The following is an 11,147-nucleotide window of genomic DNA, read 5'->3' as shown; positions in this document are numbered from 1 at the left end:
CAAACACTCTAACCATGTCCGGTTTCGGATCTCAAGGCAAGTGGGTGGCTTCCCCCGTGATGGAGAAGGACATAAAGGAGCTCCGGGAGGCGAGGTACTTGACAGCGGAAATCAAATACAGGCTTCCTGCCAAAGAACAAGTCATCCCTACTCTAGAGCCCGGTGAGAGGGTTGTGTTTGTCCCTCACTTCCTCCGCAGACTAGGGTTTCCCCTCCACCCCTTTGTCCATTGTCTCATGTTCTATTACGGGCTAGATTTTCATGATCTAGCCCCGAACTGCTTCCTCCACATCTCGGCTTTTATCGTTGTGTGTGAGGCATTCCTCTGCATCCCTCCACACTTCGGCCTGTGGCTCAAGGCTTTCAACGTGAAGCCGAAGGTGGTCGACGAACAACACGCGGATTGTGGTGGTGCCATGGTGAGTAAGCTCCTCAACGTTACCTGGCCCAGAGGGGCCTTCGTGGAGACCGTCAAGACACGACAGCAGGAGTGGTTCTACATCACCGAACCCCGCAGCACCAAGTGGGTGGCCGCTCCTGCTTTCAGATCCGGACCCCCGCTGCGGCTTGCATCATGGACCAACAAGGGTCTGGACTGGGGATCATCCACGAGGTGTTGAGACTGCAAAAGCGCATTAAAAATATCATAGAGAAGGACACCAGCCTCACTGACGTGATCCAGGTGATGCTTATCCGCCGAACCCTTCCTCGTCAACGCCGGCCTCTCCGCGTGTGGGAGTTCAATCCGGAAGGGCCTCGGATCCTGCAGTGATTTTTCAGCATGACGCACGGAGCAATCTAGAAGCTTTTTCAAGACTCAAAAGTCGTGACCGCAGACGTCCGAGCACATCGACCTTGACTGCAATCATCTGGCCTCCCCGGTAAGTGCTAGATTTCCAAACAAAAGGGGGTGTACTGAGAATTTCATCCTCTAAACAGGGCTGGACCAAGAAAGCGGAGCGGATCAGGTGTCCGGCCCCACTCCCCGAAAACCCAGCTGATCCTCTGTTAACGAGGATGCTGGCCCTGGCGCCCTATCAGGCACCGGAGAAGAAGGTCAGGAAGAAGAGCAAGGAGGCCAAAGGTGGCCTCCGCCGTAAAGGTTCTTCGGACGTAGTGTCTGGAGAGACCGAAACTCATTCCTCCCATGAGAACGATGAAGATGAATAGGAGGAAGAGGCCAAAAGCCATTCTCCCCCGAAGGGGAGGAAGAAGAAAAGGTCAGCCTCCAAAGACCCAGAGGCGGAGGCACCCAAAAGGGGGGAAATATCCTTCCCAGATGGCTCAGATTCGGACGCCGAAGCCATCCCCGAGTGGCGCCCCGGCTGAGGCCCCTCGCCGCATCGTAAGTATCCGCGGATCACTACATATGCCCAATCTTTTGTGATTGTAATCTAACATATTTTTATGGTGCAGTCTGGCCCGCGATCTCCCCCAACAATCAATGGAGGGGAATTCTTTGGATCCGGGAATGATGGAGAGCGAGTCACCTCCGCGATCCTCCCCGCCTATCACTATGAACGACGCCAAAGTGTTGTCCCTAAGGGCCTCTCCGGGCCACAGGGTGGTAAGGGAAGTCGCAAAAATGGCGCCAGAGGATAACGCCTTGGCTGCCGAGAATACGGGAGGAGTCGGCGGAGGCCTGGACCAGGCCGGGCCCCAGCCGAACAGCGTTCCTAAAACCCAAGTGGCTCCGGAACCGAATAGGCGACCGCCTTCAGGGGGGCGCCAACTCCAGCGGCGACCTCCACTAATCCATAGGCGCCGGACATACTGATGGAGGCACTGCAACGTGCCTCCATCGTGGGGGAGCACAACACCCTGGTGGGTGTGGTGGTTGGAAAGGTTGAGTCCGCCAAGAGCGGGTTGAACGAAGCCTTCACTAGCCTGCTAGCAGGCTTTGAGGTATTCGATGTAATATTCTCGACTGCTTTTCATATGAAAAATATGCCTGTATATAGATAGTAGCCCCTGAGACTCTATTCGGATTTTGAAAAGAGGCCGAATAGAGGATCAATAATATTCATAGGAGATAATGTACTTTACTAATTTGCGGGACAGGCTTTAGCGGCAACCGCCCAGGCCGCCGAAGTATCCGAGCTCAAGCATAAGCTGGGGCTAGCCGATGAGGATCTTGTCCGCATCAACAAGAAGTTTGATGAAGCGCAAGGTATGTTTCAGAATATCTTGTTCATGCTTGTATTAATATGCAAATTCTGAGTTAAAGCTCATGCACTGTTATGTGTATGATTGCAGGCAGCGCTGCTGCGGTTGAGACCCTCAGAGGTGAACTTGCCCAGGCCAAGGAGCAGGCAAGGGTGAACAAAGCAGCCGCTGATGAAGCGGCCGAGGACTTGAAGTCCGAACAGGTTGCCTTTCGCCAATATGAGGAGCGGGTGACCGAAGTAGAGCGAGTGCTCAAGGACGCCGCCAGCAAGTGGGGGTCCCTAGAGGAGAAGAATAAAGCCCAGGCGACCGACCTTGCCAAGGCCCTTCAAAAGGCCAAGGAGGCACGCGCCGAATCCCAAGTGGCGTGCGAGGAAATCAAACAGGCCGGATAGATAGCGGCTGGTAAGCCCTTTCTTTTACAGAGTAAATTTGGCATTCAGAAGTATGTCTTGCTCACTTGACTGTGGAGTGTTCCATATGCATTTGCGGATCTTCCGAAGAGTGCCGTCGACGCCGCGCAGTTCTTCCAGGCCCAGGAGGGGCACACGACGGAGAAGCTATTCTGGTCTCAGTTCGCGGTACAGGAGCGCCTAGCGTTGTTAAATGAACAGATGGCGCAGTTGGCCGAGCTGCATAGGATGTTCGGATTGGCTATTCTGGTCTCAGTTCGCGGTGCAGGAGCACCCAACACTGTTAAATGACCAGATGGCGCAGTTGGCCGAACCCGTCCCAAGCAGCTATTTTGGCCTGGTGCAGCGACTCATTGGTGCGCTGCCCCGAATTGATGCGGTCAAGCGGTTGTCATGTATAGAAGGTGCGCGACTGGCCTTTGCCCGTGTCAAGATGCACTGGGCGAAAATGAAGGCCGCCATCGTGGCTGTTGAGGGTCCGCTCGGAGGAAAGGACCACTGCAAGCCGAAGCGCTATTTTGAAGATTTCCTGGAGGGTGCCCGCTTGATAGAGGGCCAGTGCTCGAAGGACATTGTGTTCGAGTGAATGTATCCAAACTGCCCAGATGTTGTATAAACCAAGGCTTTTGTAATATATTTATGATGTTTATCTTAAAGTGTTTTTCCTCTTGTGTGGCCATTTTTATCCCTGACAGTTTGCCAGTCGTCAGCTTCAGCCCCCATGTAGATACCACGGGGGTGTTCGGGATAGCACATAACCACACTTGACCCAACGTGTTGGTCCGTGAAGGAGGTGTTAGTGCGGCAAACCAGGCAATCGGACTATGTGGTTTTATCACTCTCACTTAGCCATAGGAGTTTGACAATGGGGCTGTAAGATAGCCCCTAGTGTGTATGCGGCTATCTGAACTTGGATGCCTTAAGTTCGTGACTGGAAAGAGCCAGTCCTTCGTATAATAAGAAAGAAATCACTAGAGATTTAGTAGGTCGCCAAATTGTTGACCAGCTCTCGTCGCATCATGACAGTCAGTTTTCGGCTTTCTCTACTGAGGTGCTTGACCGGACGAACCAGAAACACAATCACAGTAGTTCTCCCTTTACTACCTTAGCCGAACAAGGGGAATGTAAGGTGGTAATCACAGGAGCCGGGCAACCCAACTACTGACCAAAGACATGATTCAGAGCCGATGCATATAATGCCATATTCGGGACACCGAAGCATACTATAAAATTGTCTGAATTTCTTTTTTTTTTTAAATATACATGGCTAGATAGTTCCCCTGGCAATTTGAATTGTGTTGAGGTATATATGACAATCTGACATAAAGAGGGAGTACAGATTAGAAAATAAGCCAATACTGAACAGGATTGGGCGAAACTGTTTCCATTAGGGTGTGATAGGCATCGAGGCTATTTTACATGCCTAGCACAAGGGAAAGTTGTATATAGGTCCTAAAAAGGAAAAGATGATCTTGAAGATCCTTTGGACAATATGCCGTGCGTCTGCGCTGCTTTTCGCCTTTGTGTATGATCCTTTGAGAGGATCATCGATCGAGTATACATGATGAGTCTGGAGAGGGGCCCTTGGTATTATCGGAAAATAACGTAGGTTGTAGATAACCTAAAAAAGAAGAAGAAAGGAAGAATATGAGTGTCCGGATAGGGTCCAGCCATATCGTGGACCTTGTTTTTAGTGTGCCTCTGTCTTTGCCCATGGTATCTTTAGTGCGTAGTTATGTACGCGCGATACGTATGCCGCAATCAAGTTGGGGCTCTGACGGAGGCTGAATTGCTAGTCTAGCTCTGGACGAGCCGGACTATCATTCTGCAGGGTAGACCGGACTCGCTTGACAGTGTCCGGTGGCTTGACCGCCGATGTAGTATTTGGTTTGATAAGGCCACCTTGTACTTCGGCTGCAAGGGCCACTGTATGCTCCTTAGTACGGAGGGAGCGCTCCATGTTTCCATTGACTGTAATAATGCCGCGGGGTCCGGGCATTTTGAGCTTTAAGTAAGCATAACGCGGGACCACATTGAAGCAGACGAAAGCGGTCCGTCCGAGCAGTGCATGATAGCCACTGCGGAAGGGGACGATGTCGAAGATCAAGTCTTCACTGCGGAAATTATCCGATGAACCGAAGACTACTTTCAGCGTGATGGACCCTATACAATAGGCCTCGACGCCGGGTATCACTCCTTTGAAGGTTGTTGTAGTGGCCGTGATCCTTGACGGATCAATACCCATTTTTCAGACAGTGTCCTGATAAAGCAGGTTAAGGCTGCCGCCGTTGTCCATAAGGACTCGCGTGAGATGGAATCCGTCAATGATTGGACCGAGGACCATGAAGCAAATATGCCCTAGAGGCAATAATAATGTTATTATTTTATTTCCTTATATCATGATAAATGTTTATTATTCATGCTAGAATTGTATTATCCGGAAACATAATACTTGTGTGAATACATAGACAAACTAAACGTCACTAGTATGCCTCTACTTGACTAGCTCATTAATCAAAGATGGTTATGTTTCCTAACCATAGACATGTGTTGTCATTCGATTAACGGGATCACATGTGATTGACATGACCCATTCCATTAGCTTAGCACCCGATCATTTAGTATATTGCTATTGCTTTCTTCATAACTTATACATGTTCCTATGACTATGAGATTATGCAACTCCAGTTTACCGGAGGAACACTTTGTGTGCTACCAAACGTCACAACGTAACTGGGTGATTATAAAGGTGCTCTACAGGTGTCTCCAAAGGTATATGTTGGGTTGGCGTATTTCAAGATTAGGATTTGTCACTCCGATTGTCAGAGAGGTATCTCTGGGCCCTCTCGGTAATGCACATCACCTAAGCCTTGCAAGCAATGCAACTAATGAGTTAGTTGCGAGATGATGTATTACGGAACGAGTAAAGAGACTTGCCGGCAACGAGATTGAACTAGGTATTGAGATACCGACGATCGAATCTCGGGCAAGTAACATACCGATGACAAAGGGAACAGCGTATGTTCTTATGCGGTCTGACCGATAAAAGATCTTCATAGAATATGTGGGAGCCAATATGAGCATCCAGGTTCCGCTATTGGTTATTGACTGGAGACGTGTCTCGGTCATGTCTACATTGTTCTCGAACCCGTAGGGTCCGCATTAAGGTTTCGATGACAGTTATATTATGAGTTTATTAGTTTTGATGTATCGAAGTTAGTTTGGAGTCCCAGATATGATCACGGACATAACGAGGAGTCCCGAAATGGTCGAGACAAAGATTGATATATTGGACGACTATATTCGGACACCGGAAGTGTTCCGGAGAAGTTTCGGATAAAACCGGAGTACCGGGGGGTTGCCGGAACCCCCAGGGGGTTAATGGGCCTCATGGGCCTAAAGTGGAGAAGAGGAGGGGCGGCCAGGGCAGGCCGCACGCCTCCTCTCCCCCTAGTCCGAATTGGACAAGGAGGGAGGGGCGGCGCCCCTCCTTTCCTTTCTCTCCTCTCTCCCTTCCTTCCCCCTCTCCTACTTGGACAGGGAAAAGGAGGGAGTCCTACTCCCGGTAGGAGTATGACTCCTCCCTAGCGCGCCTCTTCATGGATGGCCGCCCCTCCCCCTTGCTCCTTTATATACGGGGGCAGGGGGGCACCTCTAGACACAACAATTGATCCTTGAGATCTCTTAGCCGTGTGCAGTGCCCCCCTCCACCATAATCCTCGATAATATTGTAGCGGTGCTTAGGCGAAGCCCTGCGATGGTAGAACATCAAGATCGTCACCACGCCGTCATGCTGACGGAACTCTTCCCCGACACTTTGCTGGATCGGAGTCCGGGGATCGTCATCGAGCTGAACGTGTGCTAGAACTCGGAGGTGCCGTAGTTTCGGTGCTTGATCGGTCGGGCCGTGAAGACGTACAACTACATCAACCGCGTTGTTATAACGCTTCCGCTTTCGGTCTACGAGGGTACGTGGACAACACTCTCCCCTCTCGTTGCTATGCATCACCATGATCTTGCGTGTGCGTAGGAAATTTTTGAAATTACTACGTTACCCAACAGTGGCATCCGAGCCTAGGTTTTATGTGTTGATGTTATACGCATGAGTAGAACACAAGTGAGTTGTGGGCGATATAAGTCATACTGCTTACCAGCATGTCATACTTTGGTTCGGCGGTATTGTTGGATGAAGCGGCCAGGACCGACATTACGCGTACGCTTACGCGAGACTGGTTCTACCGACGTGCTTTGCACACAGGTGGCTGGCGGGTGTCAGTTTCTCCAACTTTAGTTGAACCGAGTGTGGCTACGCCTGGTCCTTGCGAAGGTTAAAACAGCACCAACTTGACAAACTATCGTTGTGGTTTTGATGCGTAGGTAAGATTGGTTCTTGCTTAAGCCCGTAGCAGCCACGTAAAACTTGCAACAAACAAAGTAGAGGACGTCTAACTTATTTTTGCAGGGCATGTTGTGATGTGATATGGTCAAGACATGATGCTAAATTTTATTGTATGAGATGATCATGTTTTGTAACCGAGTTATCGGCAACTGGCAGGAGCCATATGGTTGTCGCTTTATTGTATGAAATGCAATCGCGCTGTAATGCTCTACTTTATCACTAAGCGGTAGCGATAGTCATGGAAGCATAAGATTGGCGAGACGAAAACGATGCAACGATGGAGATCAAGGTGTCGCGTCGGTGACGATGGTGATCATGATGGTACTTCGGAGATGGAGATCACAAGTACAAGATGATGATGGCCATATCATATCACTTATATTGATTGCATGTGATGTTTATCTTTTATGCATCTTATCTTGCTTTGATTGACGGTAGCATTATAAGATGATCTCTCACTAAATTTCAAGATAAAAGTGTTCTCCCTGAGTATGCACCGTTGCCAAACTTCGTCGTGCCCAGACACCACATGATGATCGGGTGTGATAAGCTCTACGTCCATCTACAACGAGTGCAAGGCAGTTTTTGCACACGCAGAATACTCAAGTTAAACTTGATGAGCCTAGCATATGCAGATATGGCCTAGGAACATTGAGACCGAAAGGTTGAGCGTGAATCATATAGTAGATATGACCAACATAGCAATGTTCACCATTGAAAACTACTCCATTTCACGTGATGATCGGTTATGGTTTAGTTGATTTGGATCACGTTATCACTTAGAGGATTAGAGGGATGTCTTTCTAAGTGGGAGTTCTTAAGTAATATGATTAATTGAACTTAAATTTATCATGAACTTAGTACCTGATAGTATCTTGCTTGTTTATGTTTGATTGTAGATAGATGGCCCGTGTTGTTGTTCCGTTGAATTTTAATGCATTCCTTGAGAAAGCAAAGTTGAAAGATGATGGTAGCAATTACACGGACTGGGTCCGTAACTTGAGGATTATCCTCATTGCTGCACAGAAGAATTACGTCCTGGAAGCACCGCTGGGTGCCAGGCCTGCTGCTGGAGCAACACCAGATGTTATGAACGTCTGGCAGAGCAAAGCTGATGACTACTCGATAGTTCAGTGTGCCATGCTTTACGGCTTAGAATCGGGACTTCAACGACGTTTTGAATGTCATGGAGCATATGAGATGTTCCAGGAGTTGAAGTTAATATTTCAAGAAAATGCCCGGATTGAGAGATATGAAGTCTCCAATAAGTTCTATAGCTGGAAGATGGAGGAGAATAGTTCTGTCAGTGAGCATATACTCAAAATGTTTGGGTATAATAATCACTTGATTCAATTGGGAGTTAATCTTCCAGATGATTGCGTCATTGACAGAATTCTCCAATCACTACCACCTAGCTACAAGAGCTTCGTGATGAACTATAATATGCAAGGGATGAATAAGACTATTCCCGAGCTCTTCGCAATGCTGAAAGCTGTGGAGGTAGAAATCAAGAAGGAGCATCAAGTGTTGATGGTTAACAAGACCACTGGTTTCAAGAAAAAGGGCAAGAAGAAGGGGAACTTCAAGAAGAACAGCAAGCAAGTTGCTGCTCAAGAGAAGAAACCCAAATCTGGACCTAAGCCTGAAACTGAGTGCTTCTACTGCAAGCAGACTGGTCACTGGAAGCGGAACTGCCCGAAGTATTTGGCTGATAAGAAGGATGGCAAGGTGAACAAAGGTATATGTGATATACATGTTATTGATGTGTACCTTACTAGAGCTCGCAGTAGCACCTGGGTATTTGATACTGGTTCTGTTGCTAATATTTGCAACTCGAAACAGGGACTATGGATTAAGCGAACACTGGCGAAGGACGAGGTGACGATGCGCGTGGGAAATGGTTCCAAAGTCGATGTGATCGCGGTCGGCACGCTACCTCTACATCTACCATCGGGATTAGTATTAGACCTATATAATTGTTATTTGGTGCCAGCGTTGAGCATGACCATTATATCTGGATCTTGTTTAATGCAAGATGGCTATTCATTTAAATCAAAGAATAATGGTTGTTCTATTTATATGAGTAATATCTTTTATGGTCATGCACCCTTGAAGAATGGTCTATTTTTGATGAATCTCGATAGTAGTGATACACATATTCATAATGTTGAAACCAAAAGATGTAGAGTTGATAATGATAGTACAACTTATTTGTGGCACTGCCGTTTAGGTCATATCGGTATAAAACGCATGAAGAAACTCCATAGTGATGGACTTTTGGAATCACTTGATTATGAATCACCTGGTACTTGCGAACCGTGCCTCATGGGCAGGATGACTAAAACACCGTTCTCCGGTACTATGGAGAGAGCAATAGATTTGTTGGAAATCATACATACAGATGTATGTGGTCCAATGATTGTTGAAGCTCGTGGCGGATATCGTTATTTTCTCACCTTCACAGATGATTTAAGTAGATATGGGTATATCTACTTAATGAAACATAAGTCTGAAACATTTGAAAAGTTCAAAGAATTTCAGAGTGAAGTTGAAAATCATCGTAACAAGAAAATAAAGTTTCTACGATCTGATCGTGGAGGAGAATATTTGAGTTACGAGTTTGGTCTACATTTGAAACAATGCGGAATATTTTCGCAACTCACGCCACCCGGAACACCACAGCGTAATGGTGTGTCCGAACGTCGTAATCGTACTTTACTAGATATGGTGCGATCTATGATGTCTCTTACTGATTTGCCGCTATCATTTTGGGGTTATGCTTTAGAGACGGCCACATTCACGTTAAATAGGGCACCATCAAAATCCGTTGAGACGACGCCTTATGAACTGTGGTTTGGCAAGAAACCAAAGTTGTCGTTTCTGAAAGTTTGGGGCTGCGATGCTTATGTGAAAAAACTTCAACCTGATAAGCTCGAACCCAAATCGGAGAAATGTGTCTTCATAGGATACCCAAAGGAGACTGTTGGGTACACCTTCTATCACAGATCCGAAGGCAAGACATTTGTCGCTAAGAATGGATCCTTTCTAGAGAAGGAGTTTCTCTCGAAAGAAGTGAGTGGGAGGAAAGTAGAACTTGATGAGGTAACTGTACCTGCTCCCTTATTGGAAAGTAGTACATCGCAGAAACCGGTTTCTGTGACACCTACACCAATTAGTGAGGAAGCTAATGACAATGATCATGAAACTTCAGAACAAGTTACTACCGAACCTCGTAGATCAACCAGAGTAAGATCCGCACCAGAGTGGTACAGTAATCCTGTTCTGGAGTCATGCTACTAGATCATGATGAACCTACAAACTATGAAGAAGCGATGGTGAGCCCAGATTCCGCAAAATGGCTTGAAGCCATGAAATCTGAGATGGGATCCATGTATGAGAACAAAGTATGGACTTTGGTTGACTTGCCCAATGATCGGCAAGCAATTGAGAATAAATGGATCTTCAAGAAGAAGACCGACGCTGACGGTAATATTACTGTCTACAAAGCTCGACTTGTTGCAAAAGGTTTTCGACAAGTTCAAGGGATTGACTACGATGAGACCTTCTCACCCGTAGCGATGCTTAAGTCTGTCCGAATCATGTTAGCAATTGCCGCATTTTATGATTATGAAATTTGGCAGATGGATGTCAAAACTGCATTCCTGAATGGATTTCTGGAAGAAGAGTTGTATATGATCCAGCCGGAAGGTTTTGTCGATCCAAAGGGAGCTAACAAAGTGTGCAAGCTCCAGCGATCCATTTATGGACTGGTGCAAGCCTCTCGGAGTTGGAATAAACGCTTTGATAGTGTGATCAAAGCATTTGGTTTTATACAGAATTTTGGAGAAGCCTGTATTTACAAGAAAGTGAGTGGGAGCTCTGTAGCATTTCTGATATTATATGTAGATGACATATTACTAATCGGAAATGATATAGAATTTATGGATAGCATAAAGGGATACTTGAATAAGAGTTTTTCAATGAAAGACCTCGGTGAAGCTGCTTACATATTGGGCATTAAGATCTATAGAGATAGATCAAGACGCTTAATTGGACTTTCACAAAGCACATACCTTGACAAAGTTTTGAAGAAGTTCAAAATGGATCAAGCAAAAAAAGGATTCTTGCCTGTGTTACAAGGTGTGAAGTTGAGTAAGACTCAATGCCCG

Source organism: Triticum dicoccoides, chromosome 4A (genome assembly GCF_002162155.2).
Source record: "Triticum dicoccoides isolate Atlit2015 ecotype Zavitan chromosome 4A, WEW_v2.0, whole genome shotgun sequence".
In the NCBI taxonomy this organism is placed as follows: Eukaryota; Viridiplantae; Streptophyta; class Magnoliopsida; order Poales; family Poaceae; genus Triticum; species Triticum dicoccoides.
The sequence above is the reverse complement of the archived record's forward strand: the minus strand, read 5'-3'. Positions refer to the sequence as shown.